Here is a 20,978-nt window from a genome sequence, read left to right as displayed (position 1 = left end):
CTTATAATAATAATGTATGTACCTAAATATGAGAGAACGTTTTTTTTTAAGATCATTTTTTGTATAGGTATATTTAAAACGTAAGTTAACTTGATTTGGCATTTTTTTTCAAAGTGTTAATTATTTTTCACAATCCTATTAGTCATAGCTAACCGTGTGTTAACAGATAAGAGAACAAAGTTACTTTTATCGCAAAAATTACAAAGTGTTTCCGTTTAATTTAATACCTTTGTTGTTAAGTTTTTCACGTTTTGTAGATAGGTAATGTACCCATCTAATTGCTTATAATCCCATTTCCTGTGTCAGGCGGTTTTGTTAAGGTCGTTTGTTTAATATTTTTCGATTTTGACCAACTTTTTAACCGACTTTCAAAAAGGAGGAGGTTCTACGTTCGGCTATAATACGTATATATTTTTTTATAGCGATAATAAGCGATAATTCCGTCATTTATGGGCCGATTTTGAAAATTATTTTTTGTTTTTAAAGGATTGATTACAGGGTGGTCCCATTTTGTTCATTATTCAATTACACTTCCGTAAAGTAACGTTTTAAGGTGCTGATAGACTTAAGCATTCACTTGTAACAGAACGTCGAGCGTTCGCCGTTTTTATATTTGTTGAACTGAACAACGAACCGAGCCAAGCATAAATAGAGACCTAATATTGATACGAACATCTTGATAATTCTAGCGAACGCTCTATTCGATGTTTCCATTCCAAACAAATCTGCTTGCTAAAATGTTCTCGTATTTTTCTGTGATGTAACATTCCCACGAATGCTCATTAGAAGTGCATGCTCAAGTCTGTCAGCACCTTTAGTATTGGATAGAAATATCCCATAAAAAATGAAAATTCAAAACTCGTTCAAGTAGGCATAGTTTACAAGCACTTTTAAAACGTCAAATACTATAGTAAAGCCTCTACCACCTATTTGTATATGAAAAATATAAATCCAGTACTTAGGACAGTCATTTTATATGTACCTAATTATCTATAGATGTATATGAAAGTATATATTTATAGAAAAACAGTTACCTGCGAGTCTTAACGATGAATGTTCGCTTTAACAATGATAGGAAGCTTCGTTCAGGTGGCGAGAGATTTTATTTTGATTATATCAACGCACGTGCTGCGAACAGATGGCTGAGAAAAAATATACCTAAGCCTCAGTTTTTCATTGAGCAATTTTTTTAGAATAAATGTTTCACTTTTTTACCACACCTAATCGTTGTATAACATCTTGAGCGGATGATTAATTTGCTCAAAAACTATTTATATTCAATTTTATTATTCGGTTTATATGAGCAAGAACTTTTAATGATATAAAATGATTATCCAAAGGGTACTTTGAGAACGTTACTTACGTATACGTACTACGTAGAGTTTGGCTAATGAAAGTAGAGACTAAAATCAACCGGCAAATTTAAAACAAAATAGAGGGCGTTCCTAAAACTATAGTGCAAATATTTAAGTAACTCAAGTTTGATAATTGCAGTTTAATATTTATTATATATGTGGTAATGTACACATATACGTTTTTTAATGATGATTAGTAGGTCTTTTTTTAATTTGCCGGGTGATTTCAGTCTCTACTTTCATTAGCCAAACTATAGTTATAGTCTGGCAAGTTCGTTGATGACACTCCCATGATATGCGGGCGACGAGGGGAAAGATTGCGCCGATGTGAAATCGTGCGTGCGGGAAAGTGAGGTGCATCAGTCGTCGGTTTTTCATTCATCGCTACACGCCCCCTGGCCCGCGCGGCCCATCGGGAGTGTTACGAACGAAGTTGCCAAGCTATAGTGATATTTATAATTAATTAGCTAAAGTTTATTTTAAGCTATACAAATTTAAAAATTAATGTTTTTTATGATTTTCATTTCTGTTATTTTCCTATCTAAGTAATGTATTGAAGGGACAATTTATATTTCAATCAAAAGTAAGCCTCCTGCTGGCCTATTTAGTATTTTGATCTTTATGATCAACCTATAAAATAAACATCAAATCAATTGACAGGATGTCATCTACTTACTGTATGATATATGATATGCATCGGATGACATTTGTTACATAGAATCTCAATTACGTATATGTTAACTAACCTACGTCAAAGATAGTGAATAAGCCTGCTGGTTTCCTTAATACACTAAAACACACCAATTTTGAATATTGTTGTATGAGATGATTAGCTAGCTTTAAAATACATACTTTCGAATCCTTAAATTTGTATAAAAGTTAATTGGAATTTGATTCATTAATAACTCAGTGGTAAGAGACTGACGACTAAATTTATAGAATTCGAACCCTGACCATTGGACTACTGGAGTACTTAGCTCCAATTCACACTTAGTTGAGAAAGAAAATATTAATCATGTAAATGTAAAAAAAAACAAAATATGTTAACCAGAAAAATGTAAGGACTTTAATTTCTATTTTTTTCGAACCCTGATGATATTAAGAGAAATACCATCAGCTATCATAAAAGAGCATTTAATTATAGAGCCTATTCACAGTATACACAAGTAAGTGCAGAACAAGTCATTGTAGGGACAATAAGTTGCTCTATACCCGCCTACGTCAGACATACCTAGTTCTTAAACCTCATATCCTTAAGTCTAAAAAGTATGGTGTCTTATACAGGGTGCTGAGTGCTGGCCCTCAACTAATTTTGATACAGGGCACGCTATGCCATGCTGAGCTCCAAAGCAGGAGGGGATCTTGGAACTTCTTATTGAGGTCATTAAAGTTTAGAGGAAAAGTTATAAATGAATATAAACGGAAGAACAATAATAACACGCGAAGCCTTTGAAACACCAAAGTTGTAAATATATAATGAGATTCTAACAACCCGTTCCAACAAACGAGTAGAGGTCAGATAGGCAATCGCTGTCAGTAAAAACTGATAATAATCTGTCAACTATATTGGTATATTAAGCGGACCCTGGTTTATAGAATTTTTGAATTATAAATCTTTTTAAAAAGCTGCTTCTAAAGACTAGGTAAAGGTAGTAAATATTTAAGGAAATGATGATTTTTTTAATTAGTTAAATATTTGCTATGCAGGCTATCCTACTGATATTATAGACGTGAAAATTTGTATGGATGTTTATTACTCTTTAACACCGCAAGGACTGAACCGATTTGGCTGAAATTTAAAACGAAGATACCATGGCTCCTGTGGGATTTGTGAAAAACTGAATTCCACGCGGACGAAGTCGCGGAGTATACATATAGTTACTTACTTGAAATAAATGCATATAAATATTGAATATTTTAAAATATTTATGTAGGTAGGTACGTACTCATAGTTTATTACTAGTTAGCTGAATACTTTAGTAGTTAATTGCCGTAACTTGCGTATAATTTTAATATCACAAAACCATACAAATGCGAGTCAGACGCGCTCACCGAAGGTTCCGTACGTATCTTTATAAATAGTTAAAGAATCGAACTTCGCAGTTTTGTGCCGAACTTTTCCCGATTTTCAGACCACCTGGTCTTTGAAATTTATTTACACATGGAACCCTAAAAATACCACAAACGTAGTAGTTCTAACATTGAAGCAAACATAAATATAATTTATCCAATGAAGGTAGTAAAAAATCGAGATCTGTCTGTTTTGCCCACTACCCATACTTTATTAATAATATATATCTATTATAGTCAAGGCGAAACTTAGTCGATGCAAGGTTATCTACATATAACATATACCTATTGTAGGTAATAAATAGCTATTACACACGCGTTTCTTTGTCTGGCTAAAAATTGTTACTTGACCAATATTTTCAGGACTACAGTTCGTGCGCATAGCAAGGTGCAGGTGACAGTTGTTTCACTCTTGAACGGTTGTCATGATTCACGATAATAGTACATATTATAAACGTTATAAGGCAACTGTCATCTGCACCGTGCTACAGCACATATAGTATATATATTAGTTAAGCAAAAACCGCGTTACGATCTGTCTGTCTATTTCTTCATTGAAATCACTAAAACTATACTAAAACCTAATTTTCTTGCGATTTTCTCAAATACTTATATTTCACAAGTTCTGCATAATAGCGAATCGTTGTTAAGCTACCAATGGTATAGCTACCAATATGAAAGTGTCACTGACTGATTCAGGACAGTTCAGTCCAGTAGTTCTATTTTTTTAACCGACTTCAAAAAGGAGGAGGTTCTCAATTTGTTACACAATAGTTTACCACTAAGGCAAGTTTTTAGAACTCCTAACCATCAAATGTCTTCTTAAATCAGTTTTCAATCTCGAGAGAAGCCGAGGCGGGTAGCTAGTTTAATATAAAGTAGGTACCAACAATGCGTCAAAATTAATGACTAATTTCACATTTAATGGAACTTGATAATAAAATTAAATTATAACGCCTTAAACGCAATCGCACTCGTAAATCTCAATATTTATTACAATCAAGCGTCCACACTGAAAACAAATTTATCGAACTTTCGAAGTACACAATAAAAATCCCGCATCGAGGGGTTGACCCTCTAAAAAGTAACTTAAAGTATTAATAATCCTTTAAGTTGCTGCATTTAAATTGCTGCAATTAAATTGCATATAAAGACAAACAACAGATTAACAGTGATAGGTATACTACCGTGCTAAGCGGTATCTTAAAAAAAAACATTTATTTGATTTTTTGTGCCATCGGTTAGAAAAATATACATCTAATGAACTAAACGTTATACCGGTATTTTAGTTTTAAAGTATAGAAAACTCCTTAAAAAAGTTTTTTCTTTCCCACTTTTACCTTAAAACTATGTACTTTTACATAACTTCAATTATTCCGAAACTTTCTGTCACTGAGATACCGCTTTTGCACTTAGCGCGGCAGTATAGATGATTGTTTTTGAAAATCGAACCCTCGGTGGATAAACATTAACGGCAGCAGATCCGTCACCGATACGATCAGCGATACGGCCAGATAAAGTCACCGTACGGCGCTAGTGCTTTAATAAATTCATGCTAAGTTGTCATAAGGCTGCATCCATTAAATTAAAATTACTGAGATTGCTTATCGCTCTTGTAACTTGCTACCGGGGCCGTTACGCGCGAATAAAGAACTGTTGTTCCTGTTTTTTTAATTCTTTTTTTGGCGCGTGTCTCTCGCGATCCGTTATACTTATGCCAGCGAAAGTTAGAAGTCGCTCGGAATTTTATACCAGTTTTTCTTGAGGTTCTAGAATTTTGGTTACTTATTACAAGTCAATATGTGCTGCGTCATTGCTGCAGATGGTAATTGCGGTCAGCTAATGAAATGAATAGCTTTAAATGATTATTTTCCAGAGTCACTTACTGATACATTTTTTTAATGATTAAAAACGAGTGTGAGTAATGAGTATGTTAAAGTAAATAAAATAAGTACCTACACACCTATGCCCTATCATTTGTAATATCCATGTCCTTAGTTGGTTTATTTTACCTAATTTGAGAATTAAGTTTATTTCTTTATGACAGTTTGTTTGTTTTCTTTCTTGCGAAAAACCGACGAATCCAAGCCACCCGACTGAAAGTTCTATACCTACATATGTAGGTAGGTCACTCCAGAAACCAGAGCAGCCTCAAGAGATGTTGTCTCCATAAGAATAGCAAGATAAATCACTATCTATACTTAATATTATAAAGCTGAAGAGTTTGTTGGCTTGTTTTTTTGTCTGAACGCGCTAATCTCTGGAACTACCAGTCCGATTTAAAAAATTCTTTCAGTGTTAGATAGCCCATTTATCGAGGAAGGCTATAAGCTATATAATATCTCAGTACTCTTACGGGAACGGGTACCACGCGGGTGAAACCGCGCGGCGTCAGCTAGTTAAAAATAAGTTAAAAAGAACAACAGTGAACATGAACAAGAACATGTTTGTAAAGTCAAGTTTTGACGGCCTCTGTGGCGCAGTGGTATGCGCGGTGGATTTAATGGCGGAGGTCTTGGGTTCGATCCCCGGCTGGGCCGATTGAGGTTTTCTTACTTGGTCCAGGTCTAGCTGGTGGGAGGCTTCGGCCGTGGCTAGTTACCACCTTACCGACAAAGATGTACCGCCAAGCGATTTAGCGTGCGATGTCGTGTAGAAGCCAAAAGGAGTGTGGATTTTCATCCTCCTCCTAACAAGTTAGCCCGCTTCCATCTTAGATTACATCATCACTTACCATCAAGTGAGATTGTAGTCAAGGGCTAACTTTTTTAAAAATAAATTAAAATAAATATACTTAAATAATACACATCACTATCTAGCCCCAAAGTAAGCATACAGAGTAGTTTGTGTTATGGGTACTAAGATAGTTGATACTATAATATTCATATACATTTATATACTACATATAAATACTTATATAATGTATAAATACACACAGACACAGGAAAAAATCCATGCTCATCACACAAATATTTTTCCAGTTGTGGGAATCGAACCCACGGCCGTGGATGCAGAAGCAGGGTCACTAACCACTGCGCCACACTGCCGTCATTAGTAAATTACTTGTCCTCCCTCCGTGAGTCGTATTCATCATGTGTGAGGGTCGACCAGGTCCGCACTACACTCGAGTCCACAGTTTACGATGCTCTTCGCGTAGCCGGAGATAGGAAAGAATGGCATACCATCCTAAAGACAAGGATTAGAGATGGAGGTGGTCACGACCCTCACACATGAGGAATACGACTCACGGAGGACTTGTAAAGAATAAAAAAAATACCGAGTAGGTATAAGTAGTAGTAATAGAGCATTACACGACGAAGTATGGCGGAGCCATGCCGTCTGCCTCCCACGGCCGCTCGCGTCCTGCGTTAGTCACCAATTCTCTCATGTACGTAATTAGTCCATTAGCACGCACGCACCGCTCAAATGCTCAATTAGATCAACGACCGTCGGGAATAGCTGCGACACGAGAGGATTACGTCCCCCGGTTTCAATGGAACACGGCAAATATAACATTCACAGATATCTTGAAATCAGCAAATTACTGACTGCCTTATCTAAACAATCCATCAAGGTTGCTCTTAAAAAGTCTTTAGGATCACACTCGTTTTAAAGGAAACATCAATTGTATTGACATTGCAGCAATGATTATTTTATACTATAGATATGTTACGTGCCTACAAAATCACCGCAAAAAGTGATACGAATTTAGCGACTCCACTGAACGCACACATGGACAATTTTGTGTTCTCTTACATTATATATTTATGTATTTTAGAATTTAAACTATCGTGAGTGTTCATATTAATTGATTATGAAACACGGCTAATACACGGCTATATTTATGTATATATTTTTTTTACACTTCCTAATTGTAGATAGAATACACTGTCGACATTGTAGACAGTATTTAGGTGTTATGTGTTAAAATAACTTTCGATGTTTAATTAGCGACTAAATAAAATTAAGACAATTATGCACATTTGTCTGCCTCAGTTTTGATGCGCTAGTGCCATATCTCTAGTATAAAATATCATTCCATTGCAGCGGTAAATATCATGAATTTACCACTTGGGAAAGGAATATCTAATTTATACTTTTACCATATGGATACTATAGATATTAAATTCTTCTTAGTAGTAGCCTAATTGAAGCATACCTTATGATATATATTATGGCCTAGTGACAAGTGAAACTAGACCATTTTCGTCACGCCCATATAATAGTTTGTCGTCTACGTTTCAATAGATTAGTGTATTGTTTAAAGGCTTACAATTAATAAAGCAACACTTTGTTGGCATATGTTGAGAAATACGAGAATTATACTGTTTATTATTGGTAATTATTTAACGTATAATTACTGGCATACTTACCTAAACGCGACTTTTTCGACGGTTACAACGTATAAATTTATTTTTATTTTTTTTATTTTACTTTATTCCCTTTTTAAAATTTTCTTCATTCATAAATTATGAGGGCTATATAAATGCATTATTGATAAATACGTGTGATTACTTAGAAGTTTTAAACAATACAGTACAATTAAGAAATAAGCATGTATGATTAGGTACACCATACTGCTTTACATCGTCCCAGGAAACACAAACTAACTAGATACTTATTCAGTGTCAGGAAGTGACCTCTGATTTAGAAAGGTGAAATAAAAAATCTGTACCTTACTTATACTGGATTAAAACGCGATGGTATTACTATAAATAAGTCGAACGGCCTCATTCGCGAATTGCCGGTTGGAAACAGCGTTTCCGGAGCCATTTTCCACTCATCCCGTCAGCTGAACACCTAATGTACAGCTATTTTATGCCAGTAACAGTTTGCCCGTCTTTCCCAACCCACTTACGTCTGTCTTCGTCAGAGACGTAACATAAAGGAAATCTGGGTCTTAGAAATTTTATTTAAATCCAATATTAAGTGTTTTACAATTTGTACTTTCGGCTTGAACTGGTTTGTTTACTTTTCAATGTTAGATAGTTTCTGTTAGCTTTTATATTACTGTTCGTTTTATGCTATAGAACCGTATTGAGAACAATTATTCATAAGCAATATATTGTCAATGCATTCCGACGATTATAAAGATAATATCTGATTGAGATTCTAACAATAAGTAGTTATGTCCATTGGAATTCTGTAACCGCAGATCTTTATAATAGAACATGATAAATGAAAGATGTTTATACTACTTATATAAAAATGTCTTTTACTTTGTATGTTATATAATCATTTCTTTATTTTTTTACAAAATATATATATTTTGAATCTGAAATTGTTTATTTCCCTCTAAACGTAAAGCGTTAGCTCGATTTATGTGAATTTTAAAATTTGTAAATCTCTTGAACTTTTAAGTTCAAGTTATATTGAGGAAAAGGTTTCCCCTCGTACCAATTCCAAACACTAATACAATAGGTACTTCTGCTTATTATTCGTGTAATAATAATCTAACTAACGATGCAAAAATGAATTTTCAGGTTTTTTTGAATTTGATATAACAGATAAGAGAAAATTAATTATTATTTAACGAAGCTACATTTCATTATTTGTTTTTAAAAAAACCTTGTTTTTATTATCTAAAGATACTTGATTATCATGGTTTGTTGAAATATATAAACAGCTATTAGTAAAAAAAGATTTTGTTTTTATAACACTCGTGCAGAAGTGTTATGTAAGTGCAGCCTAAATTACAAAGAACAGTTTAGATTCATATTTCTACCAATTAGGTTTCCATTTCACTTCCCTGTAACAGATTGTGGGTTTAAGCGTTTGTAATCTTTATGCAATTAAAAATAGAGTTCCCTTTAGGTTGTTTGTAAACTAAAATCGCATTGGTAGGTTCCGATTGCATTGGCAGAAGCCTACAAATGCACCGATATATGCAAGGATATCATTATGTGATAAAGTCAGCTCGGTTTCACGTTGAAGGTCGTGGACACATTCCGGGAGATCAGCAGCGAGATACGCGGTAATCGACGCATATTTATTGAGATTATAGATTTATCTGATTGGTAATACGCCATTCTGTTGATGCAGATTATAATTTATAAACGTCTGTCAATACGTAAACAACTGCTTCGTTGGACTAGTGGTTGTCGACTACTGATCATGAGCTCCTGGATTTGAGTCTTGGATTTTTCTTCGTTCAGGAAAATTCTCAGTAGCAGCCTGGAGTTGGAAAGAAAATAGTTTTCAAGAACATTAATTTAAGAATCAGGGGTCGAGAGTTTTATTCAATGAAAAGTTAGCTTTTCTAAGCGCATCCTACCGGTACGCTTAATGGCTTAGCAGTACCTAGGTAGATACGTCTTTATTAAATATAACTAGCCAATTAGACATCCAGCATAAGAAGTCCATACAAACGACAGTATTATAGGCAAGTAGACAAATATTGTAAACCATTTAAAAGAAAAAAGTTAGAACGAACACTTTTCTTACATTGAAAATTCAGCACCTCCCATACATTTTTAACAGCAACTTTGTAACTACAAAGAGTAGACACAAGTTTTCTAACTATTTACAAACCTCATTATAGTCTGGTCAATTTAAACATTCGAAGTTACCTAAATTCCCACCAAGCTGAATATCGGTAAGATTGTTATAAATACAAGTGTTTAAAATGTTATGACACTTCAGTTACAATACATTTTTTTACAGGTCATCTTATAGAAAAATAATTATTGCACTCACAGTTTCTTTTACAAAACAAATAAAACATTATTTATAAAAATAGTATCGTAATACATTGGTAATTTAATCATTAATGTTTAACAAAAATCAGATCTTTAAAATATTAATTACAACGGCTAGGGTTTTTTTCAAAACTAGTTAAATTTGTTTTTGATAATTAGGTGGTATATCTACAATTTGCGTTTTATCAATTAAATTCGAGGCACCCTGTATATTTCTGGGTTTACTTTATTTTATGGAGGCTGTTTGTTAGTCTAAGCTCTTACTATAGGTAGGACTCGAGCTCAGCAGTGAGCCGTATATGTTTATGATGATTATGATCAAAAATAAGTGCTTGCAATTTGTAAGTTGTACGTAGTATCTATTAGTAAGTACATATTACAAGTAGCTCAGTAAATAAGAAGAATAGGTACAAGCAAACCGAACATCATCAAAGAACAAACTGTTTTTGTACTTTACCACGAAAGGAATTTTGTGAAAGGAAGTTTTAAAATAGCGGTTAATAGGTAAAGTAATTATTATCTATCCTCCTTCCTTAAAAAGTGGTAACAGTAGTTCCATTATCATCGGCTTTGTTGACGTAATTAGTGTAACGGCTTAGTTTCACTGTTCTCACGGTTTAGGCAAGTGCTTGCCTGATCCTTAGTGAAATACTCTTACTCGTACCTCGTGACCTCGTGATAGCCCAGTGGATATGACTTTTGCCTCCGATTCCGGAGGGCATAGGTTCGAATTCGATCCGGGGCATGCACCTCCAACTTTTCAGTTGTATGCATTTTAAGAAATTAAATATTACGTGTCTCAAACGGTGAAGGAAAAACATCGTGACGGACGGACAAATTTGGAGGTGCATGCCGCGGACCGGATTCGAACCCACATCCTGCAGAAACGGAGGCTCTATCTATCACGGCTCTTCCCGATTGGTCCCATTTAATTTTCATGAAAATCGACTTAGTAGTTTTGTGTTAAAATCAAAATAACTGAAATACGTCTTTGAAGTCAGTTCCATTTTTTATGTTATTTTTAAACATCTTATTTTATTTTATTTATCTAATACTCTTTATTTGTACACCACAATGATTAAAAAAAGCGAAACGGAAACATAAGAAAAAGTAGAATACAAAAGGCGGCTTTATCCCTTAGTAGCGATCTCTTCCAGGCAATCTTGGGCTTAGGAACTTATTAGGACAAGGTGGTGTGTACGTAATAAAATATACATTAAACATACCAATAACTACACACTAATACATAAACCATATTACACAAATTATATTTAATTATAAATAACGTAAAATAAACTAATATATTATATATATAATATGTTTATGGCATAAATATTCTAACAAAGTAAAAAATAAATATAATATCCTTGATTAAAATTCACCAATTTTTGAGGAAAATTTTCTACGGCGGCAGATACATGGTTAGTTATTAAGAAAATCTTGTCGAAATAATAAATTCTTATTCCGATATCCAAGAAGACAAGACCGTCTGATGTACAGGGAGTCATCCATATTGTACCAATAATAACCTTGGAAAACTTGTTATGCTAAACATAATATCACAAACTAGAAATAAGTTTATCAGGTATACTCACTATACGTTTCACACACAATAATATTCACGTACCCCAAAATAAGTCGAAATTAATAGCTCTACCTACTTTATAATTAAAGGTTATATAGGTATATAATACTAGCAGATGCCCGCGACTTTTACCGCGTGAAAATCGATATACACTTTCGACTAAAATATTTTTGGCTTCAGTATCGATTGTTTATTGCCCTCCAGTAATGTTCAAAATATATTCAATGCACAGAATAACAATAAAACTGTAACTGGTCAACTGTTCAGTTTTATTATAAGTATAGATATATATATATATAGATAGATATAGATATATACTCCATCAATATATAAACGTTGAAGATAAATATATTATTCGTTGTTTGAATATTTGGCAAGATGTGTTGTTGCACAGAAATTAAATGGCTACAGTAATTGTGCTAGTTGACTTATAGGTACGAAATTGAGATTCTATAAAAAATGTCATCCGGTGTTTACTGGTGGATATCACACAGTAGGTAATTGACATTAAGTCAATTGATTTGATGTTTATTTTAATAGGTCGATAATAAAGACCAAAATAGAGAATATTCCATTAGAATTATACTGGCCACACACCCAGCCTTCAAATGAATGCATACCTACAGCTTGGCAACTTCGTTCGTAACACTCCCGATGATCCGCGCGGACCGGGAGACGAATGTAGCGATGAATGAAAAACCCACGATGCCCCTCACTTCCCCGCACGCACGATTGCACACCCGTGCAGTCTTGCCCCCCGTCGCCCGCATATCATGAGAGTGTCATCAACGAACTTGACAGACTATAGCTTCTACATTTGATCCCCGCCTGGGCCGTTTAAGGTTATCTCAATTGGTCCAGGTCTGGCCGTGACTAGTTACCACCTTACCGGCGAAGGCATACCGCCAAGCGATTTAGCGTTCCGGTACGATGTCGTGTAGAAACCGAAAGGGGTGTGGATTTTCATCCTCCTCTTAACAAGTTAGCCCGCTTCCATCTTAGATTGCATCATCACTTGCCATCAGGTAAGATTATAGTCAAGGGCTAATTTGTAAAGAATCACACTAATTATAAAGCGAAAGTTTGTGTGTAAGTGTGTAAGTGTGTATGTTTGTTCCTCTTTTACGCTGCGGCTACAGAAGCGATTTGGATATTTGTAATGGAAATAGATTTTACTCTGGATTAACACATTGGATACTTTTCATCCCGGAAAAATCCATGGATTCCGCGGGATTTGTGAAAAACTGATTTCCACGCGGCGTAGAAAATAAAGCTTAAAAAAATTGAAGTATTTGCCTGTGATTTAAAATGTGTTTTCTCACTATATACAAACATCCTTTTCTTATTTTTTTTGCCTGTCAGTTGGTCTGTTTGTCGGGGCTTATATCTCGGACGGCTAGACCGGTTTTAATGAGGCCTTTAATTAAAGATAGAGAAAGTTATTAAGTATCATACAGGATATTTTTATCCCGAAAAAATCAAAGGTTCTTGCGGGTTTTGTGAATAACTGAAAACACACGGATGAAATCGTGGACTTCCACTATTATTCTGGTATATATCTTTACAATATTATGACAGTTACTTAAATTCTTGTTATACAGCCTTAACTATTAAAGGTTGACGCTTAACATCGGGCAAAGTGGAGAAAGTTCAGTCGGAAAGAGGGCCCGGCTGGTACATCGGAACAACAATTAGAAAACAAGATGAAAAGTTGCTTGTTTATAATTGGGTTGATACTAAACCGAAATAGAAATAGGTCCATTTATAAGAAGCACTAAGTATGACCTTTTACGTCAAATATTTTGGAAAAATAGATATGTCACTATCGCATCCAACTTGAAGCGCATAAAAGTGGCTAATTGTCTTAATTCCATTTAGTCACCTTGTAAACAACGAAAGTTAATTAAACAACAATTGAAAAACAAACCCTTTCAAACAAATAAATAACTTTTCAAATCGGTTCAGGCCTCTTCGAGCAATCGGTTAACATACATGAAAAAAAGGATTCCGACGAATTGATAACCTCCTCCTTTTTTTTGAAGTCGGTTCAAAATTCAAAATTCATTTATTTCAAGTAGGCTCAGTTTACAAGCACTTTTGACACGTCAGTTGACTATTTGTAAAGATTCTACCACCGGTTCGGAAGGCAGGTTCTGCTGAGAAGATACCGGCAAGAAACTCAACAGTTGCTCTTTTGAAAAAAGTCATACAGTATTACAATTTACATTTGATAACAATTAAATTACAATTTCTTATAGTTTTATTTCCTGTGTGAAGGTGGAAGCTGATCCAATGGCCTCCAAGCACCTTTGTCGTTAAGGAACTCATCAATAGTGTAGTAACCTCGACTAAGTAAATGTTTTTTAACACATTGCTTAAAGTTGTGCATTGGCAAGTCCATCACAGTCTTGGGGATCTTGTTATAGAAGAGTACACCCAAACCCACAAAAGATTTTTTAACTCTTTGGAGACGATGTGCAGAAATAACTAACTTATGCCCGTGTCTAGTAAGACGTGGGTTTAGATCTCCTTTTCGTTTGTACAAATTAATATTTTGTCTTACATAAACTATACTGTTATATATATACTGACAGGCTACTGTTAAAATGCCTATTTCTTTAAACTTTTGACGAAGGGACTCGCGTGATTTTAGTTGATATATTGCTCGAATTGCTCTTTTTTGAAGTACAAATATAGAATGTATATCAGCAGCCTTGCCCCACAACAAAATACCGTAAGACATTACGCTGTGAAAGTACGCAAAATAAACAAGTCTAGCTGTATCAACATCAGTAAACTGTCTTATTTTTCTCACTGCAAAAGCAGCTGAGCTGAGTTTACCTGACAGTTTTTCTATATGAGCACCCCACTGAAGTTTAGAATCCAAGGTCACTCCCAGGAAAACTGTGGAATTCTCTATTTCTAGTGTTTCACCATTGATCATTATAGACTTATCTAATTTTATAACATTTGGTAATGAAAACTCAATACATTTAGTTAAAAACAATACCTAAATATTGTCTACAATGTCGAGTTGTGTGTTCAAGAAGTGTAATGAATATATACAACGTAAGTAAACACAAAATTGTGCATGTGTGTAGCTAAATTCAGATCACATTAGGCACGTAGCATATCTTATAGTATAAAATCTTTGTTTTACGTAGGTACCTAATAGTGACTGCGTTAGTTTTGGTTATTATTATTCAAATTGCCATAAAAAGGATTTCTAAGGTACATGCATTATAATCACCACTTTCCTTTATGGGTATAATAATGACACACCTATAACCACAATAAATAATTTATATTATCATGCAGAAATCTGTCAGAAAACAATATAGATAGAATAACGAAAAGCCTAATTTTGTCTAGATTGTCGTGTTGCTTTCTAATTATTATTTGATGTGTAACGAAAATTTAGCTGTTTCGTCATCTTTAACAGTTTTAATTGTGAAACACTGCACGGGGCTTCATCATTTATTTAAATTATGTGCTGGTATCGGTAGCTCGCGTCCGCAAGACCGGTCCACGCAACACACTCACACACACATTATAGACAAACTGTTGATAGAAACCTGCTGGGAGCCTGGGGAGGATTGCTGAGGCAAAGCTTAAAAAGGACTTCTAATCTATGGTTATTTTAAAAAAGGAATGATACTATAAATGGAATGCCCTGTGCAGGATAAAAATAGCTTGAGGAAATAAATGTACTGCAAGCAAGCGTCTATTAAGATTTTCAGTTTGAGGAAAACGTTGAAAGATCTGTTGAGTCGTAATTTAGCTTCCAAGATATTACCACACATACTAATGGGTAGTTAAATAAAATATGTGAAGGCCAGATCTTAGGAAATATGACCTAACATTCACAATAACGTGGCTTTCTAGTGGTAAAAGAATTTTCAAATTAGATTTTGTAGATCAAGAGATTACTTACAATACCCTAAAAACTTTACCTCTTTACAATATTGATAAAGATGGTGGGCAATTTTGGTGTATAAACCGTGGCTTTGGGAGGTTGTAGGTTTTGAGGGTCCAGTCCAGACCTTCAAATTTCCAAGTCCAAAACAATGTTTTTTTATTTTTCATGAATTAACTTAAATCATGTCCTCATTCGCCAGACACTTAGCTTTATATTAGTCTAAGCTAGAGATCGTTAAATTCTAATTTAACCTCAAATTCTAATATTTCTTAGCTTTGTTACAACCTTTCGCTATAGTTCCTTGAATTCTGATATTTAACCGTGTTTTCTGAAGGATTGCCTGATCACTGATGACTCATCGAAAATTACGGTTTATTCCTTGACGGTTGAGAGTTTAAATTCTGCTACCCCCAAATTCCACTAACTACTAACATAGCTTACTACAGTGCCCCCCCCCCCCCTATGGTAAGAGCATGTACTGACATAGTTTCAGCTTTATAGTTTACGTAAAATAGCTTATCGTGGCCGTATCTGGAAAGGGTTCACGTCTGAAAATCATTGCTGCATACTCTTTTGTATTTGGAGTTTTTAAGGCTGTCAACAACAACACAACATTTAAAACAAAACATTATTTTTGATTTAAGTAACTAACAAGTTTATAATATTTAATTGTTGTATTGGCAACACAAAATATGTGTGGCAAAACGTAGAAATAAAAAATAAAGTTCTAATAGGTAAAGTTTTAATCGTGCCGCGTTGCAAGAACCGGCTCATGACTAAGGGCCCCGTATAGGTTCGAAACTATACATACTCCGACGTTGTATCACGTTGTATCACGTGTTTATAATCAATTAATATAAATAATATTCACGATAGTTTGAATTCTAAAATAAAGTTCCTTCCTTTCTCCTTTCCTCATATAAAATACCGAATGTCTGGGTATCACAGGCTCAATGTATTGTAAGAAAAGAGCGCGGGGCGGCGCTAGTGAAATCAGCAACCGTGAATTTTAACAGCCTACTGATTGCATGCTTCGGTGGTTACCAATCCAACATAGCCGTGTCTACTTTGTCAGTTTATGTAGCTGCCTATTTACTTTACCCACCGATTATCTATTGTGCTCAATAGATTTTATTTTTATTTTATTCTTTACATGTTAGCCCTTGAATGCAATTTCACCTGATGGTAAGTGATGATTCAATCTTAGATGGAAGCAGACTACTTGTTAAACTTGTTAGGAAGATGGAAGATGAAAATCCACACCCCTTTCGATCGCCAAATCGCTTGGCGGTACGGTTTTGCAGGAAGGGTCGTAACTAGCCACGGCCGAAGCCACCTACCAGCCAGACCTGGACTATTGAAGGTATTAAACAGGTATGATCTATTAATACATACCTATCTAAATAAACTGTATGAAAGCCTGATATTTTTTAAAAGACCATAAATACTCGTAGTAACTTTTTCTAAGCAGGTTTTGTAATCTATAAGAACTTAAAACAATTGCTATTAAATTAACGATATGTTTGTTAGTTCAAGCAATTTTCAAAAACTACTGCCTGATATTCACGGAGTTTACCCACAGTCTGGAGAAGTCTTAGGAACCTACTTTTACTTCGTTTCGTCGTTATAAGGAAAATATATCAGGAATGCCTACACAAAAGGAAAAACATATCCAAAAATACCGTATCTACAAAATCGTGGAAGTATCTATCAGTATTAAATAAAAAGAGGTAGAACCTTGTACTATGGTGTACTCGTAGATATTTTGTAGTAGAACTTTGGATACAATTGAAAGATCAATTTCTTAATATTAATTATTCTATAAATAAAAAAAAATTTCACAAAAAAAATCTCCAACTATTATCATTGTCATCAACAAATATCATCGTCGTCGATCAGGGTCGTCATTTTAACACCTTAAGATACAGTTGTCCATCAGTTTTTACAATTAAAAGATGTGCCTGACTGCCTGCCTAATAGCTACTTTAGCTTAACGACTCGTTGAGCGTCTTCCATTGCTAACTTCGGTTCTTTTCCTCATTTCCAATTCAATCCCGTAAAGGTACCCACTCGGAGCATATCTCACCATCTCCCAAAGAATGCCTCTGAAATGACTCCAGAGCATAGCTTTCTCCATCGACCGCTGTGTGATTCTGAGACGACTCTAAGCTTTCCTAAAATGCCCATAGTTAAGGCACAATGTGGCTTTCTCATAATTTAAAATGAAGAAGGAATTATTAAAAGGGTTTTTCTAAACGCATTCTGGTTTGCCTACTATTACAATTAATAAATATAAAGTTTCTTCAGTTCCTCTAAAGATTTCCTCAAATCTGATTTAAGACAAATAAGTCTATGCATATGTTATTTTTGCAGAAAGAGATCAATTTTTAGCTCTCTCTGTTGACTATTAGTGACACTGGAGATGAATAGAATGGGAATTAGAATATGCTTCATTTAGTCTAATAGTCGGTAAATGTCGGTAAGTAACCTTAAAACCTGAAAATTTTCTGACTGCATTGGTGGCACATGGTCACCATGGTGGACTATTAGCCGGATCCATCTCATTCTGTGAGGAGAATTGTGCTCAAAAGTGAGCCGATTATACGTTGTTAATGATGATGATGATAGTGAAGATAGAAAATATTTAGGTATTTAAGCTTAAGCTTACCTCTACCCACAATTTGTATTGACGTATGACCACATGGAATGTTAATTTAGAAACATTAACAAACATGAAGCAGACGATGTGGTGCCCCCGTTCCTCCTATTAAACGTTTAATTAATGACACAATAAAGTCGAGATGACCTCTGCATGCTGTAAGTAATCCTAGAGACCGCAGAGGTCAAGACCACAATCTGATTTCAGAATAGCCTTATTATGTCGCGGTTTTACTGTCGAAACCTTCGTTTAATTTTATAAGAGGAACTACAATTTTAGTGTCCCAAAGTTAGTACGTCAGAAGAAAACGAAGTCGAAGTCTCTTTGGACTTAAAATCCATTGTCGAAACCTTTGCTGTAATTTTATGAGAGGAGCTAGTATTTTAGTCACGGAATTAATAAAAGTGTTAAATGTATATTCAATCTTAGTTTGAAATTACAAGAACAAGTAGAAGTTTTGTGTGTGAAACCGTTCAGTTTCTTTGGAATTTGTGATCTATTGTCGAAATCTTCGCTTAATGTTATGAGAGGAGCTGGTATTTTAGTACCCCAAAATTACAACGACAGAAGAAAACCGTTCAAAGTCTTTTTTGACTTTGAGATTAACTGTCCAAAATTAAATCTTCGTTTGAAATGATGAATTTGCATTTTAGTATCGCGAAGTTAAGACGACAGAAGAAAATCGTCCAGTCTCTTTCGACTTTATATTAATGAGAAGATTCAGTATATTGCTAGTGTCCTAAATATACGATGCCAGATGAAAACTGTTCAAACTCTCTGAGTGATTCACCCGAATAGATCGGTACCACAGAACATGAAAAACGCTAAAGTACCTATAACGACTAAGTACGCAGTTTTGTTCACACACCGACAATTCTGTGACACTTCAAATGAAATCGACATTATCAGCATACTGGAATGGCTCACTATGCTTCTGAAAGGGGGTCTCTCTTGGGTCCTTTCTCAAAGGGGGATTAAGAGTCAGATAACACCACCAACAGGCAACATCCGAACTCCACGCTGCCACTGAGAATTTCTCAGGAGATAGAAAAGCTCAATATTACGTAGCCCAACCCAAGAATGAAGGACTTCACTATCGGAAGCTACATAGTTATTTACTAGACCAACGACGCAAATTGAATCTACAAACTTTACTTTGTTAATTTGCTAAATACCATCTAGATAAATTACTACGATTGTGAATTTCATAAAAAATTCATAGTAGCGTGATGGGGCTTAAAGGAACATACAGCTTATCGTCTTTTCAACCCATATTCTGCTCACTGCTGAATTCGAGTCTCCTCTCAGAATGAGAGGGGTTAGGCCAATACCACCACACTGGCCCAATGCAGATTGGCAGACTTCACACACGTTGAGAATTAAGAAAATTCTCTGCTATGCAGGTTTCCTCGCGATGTTTTCCTTCACCGTTAGGTGCATGCCCCGGACCGGTTTTGAACCCACACCCTTCGGAATCAGAGGCAGAGGTCATATCCACTGGGCTATCACGGCACATAGAGCTTATAGATAACATAAAAGAGTAGCTTGATTAGTGACCATATTTTATTGGAAAAGTCAATTTTCTTCAGTTTGAAGGCACATAACATTTTAACAGAATTACCAAGTTTAAATTGATTAATAGCGTTTGAATTTTAAGGGTATTACAAAGATATAAGTATGTAAAAAATCGGTAGCTATAAAAATTTCGATATTCAAGCTTTGTTTTTAAAAATACGATAAGCAAGTAAAGCACTTGTAAAGATTTTTTTTAAATATAGAGTTATCTAATCTATTTATGATTAAAAACCAGCCAGTGTCCATGTGACGTCGTTAGGTTTGTGGAGACATAACAGGTTAGACTAGTTAAGTTGAGATAGAGCTAAGAAACAGTTTTAGCACTTACTATCAAGTTATTTTAAGTAGATATTTTCTTAAAATGGTTCCTACTTAAGTAAGTAATTATTATTCAAGATTTCTCTTTTTATATTTAGGTATGTGTTACCTACCTAATATAATTTGAGGTATTTAACCTGATAAATGGAAGGAATAATTTAAGTAAATAATGACAATGAACTTAATAAATGTAACATCTAGCACAAAACTTAGGGCAACGTTACTTGGTACCTACGTTGCCCTCAGTAAGATGCAGAAAGTCCGCGCACTGGTACCTTTAGTTGGTTATGTGATACTGACTATAGAAGATGTTTCAATTCTATGAATTTTCAATGAATCTATAAAAGCTTATATCATAGTGTTAGAGCGGTTGAATCTCAAGTGACGATTACGCAAGTAGAAATTCATACAAACGCGAACAGGTTAAAGCGTAGCAGGTATTCTGTCGCCTAGGCGACTGAGTCAGAAGACAGTAGCATGTAACAGAGTAACGTACGTGGATCATCGCACGCTGTGCTGCAGGAGAGCGCTGGGGCGGCGGCGCCGGCGGCTGCTAGCGGAGCGCGGTGGAGCTACGGGCGCAGATCGAAAGTTCGATGCGAGATCGAGCGCGCATATGTAAATATCGGCACATTTACAAGCGAAAGGGTTCACCAGAGCGGCGCACTAACGCAGCGTTGCGCGGGAACCAGTCCGGTGAGATTCCTTCGACGTCCGATAGAAAAATGTCGATGTTCCAAGAGCATCACTCGCACGAGTGACTGATGCGCGACGCGGCCGCCACTCGACTGCCGACTGC

At 35.2% G+C, this 20,978-nt stretch overlaps 1 protein-coding gene across 1 annotated transcript in view; it reads right to left on the bottom strand.

Annotated features, from left to right (window-relative positions):
* Window positions 1-20,978, bottom strand: part of LOC112044871 (protein decapentaplegic) — a 31,755-nt gene extending 10,777 nt beyond the window's left edge. The window contains exon 1 of the mRNA XM_052883655.1: window positions 20,676-20,978. The gene's annotated coding sequence lies outside the window, so the exon portion shown is untranslated. The remainder of the gene's footprint in view (window positions 1-20,675) is intronic.

The sequence above is a fragment of the Bicyclus anynana genome, chromosome 9 (genome assembly GCF_947172395.1).
Source record: "Bicyclus anynana chromosome 9, ilBicAnyn1.1, whole genome shotgun sequence".
In the NCBI taxonomy this organism is placed as follows: domain Eukaryota; kingdom Metazoa; phylum Arthropoda; class Insecta; order Lepidoptera; family Nymphalidae; genus Bicyclus; species Bicyclus anynana.
The sequence above is the reverse complement of the archived record's forward strand: the minus strand, read 5'-3'. Positions and strand labels throughout refer to the sequence as shown.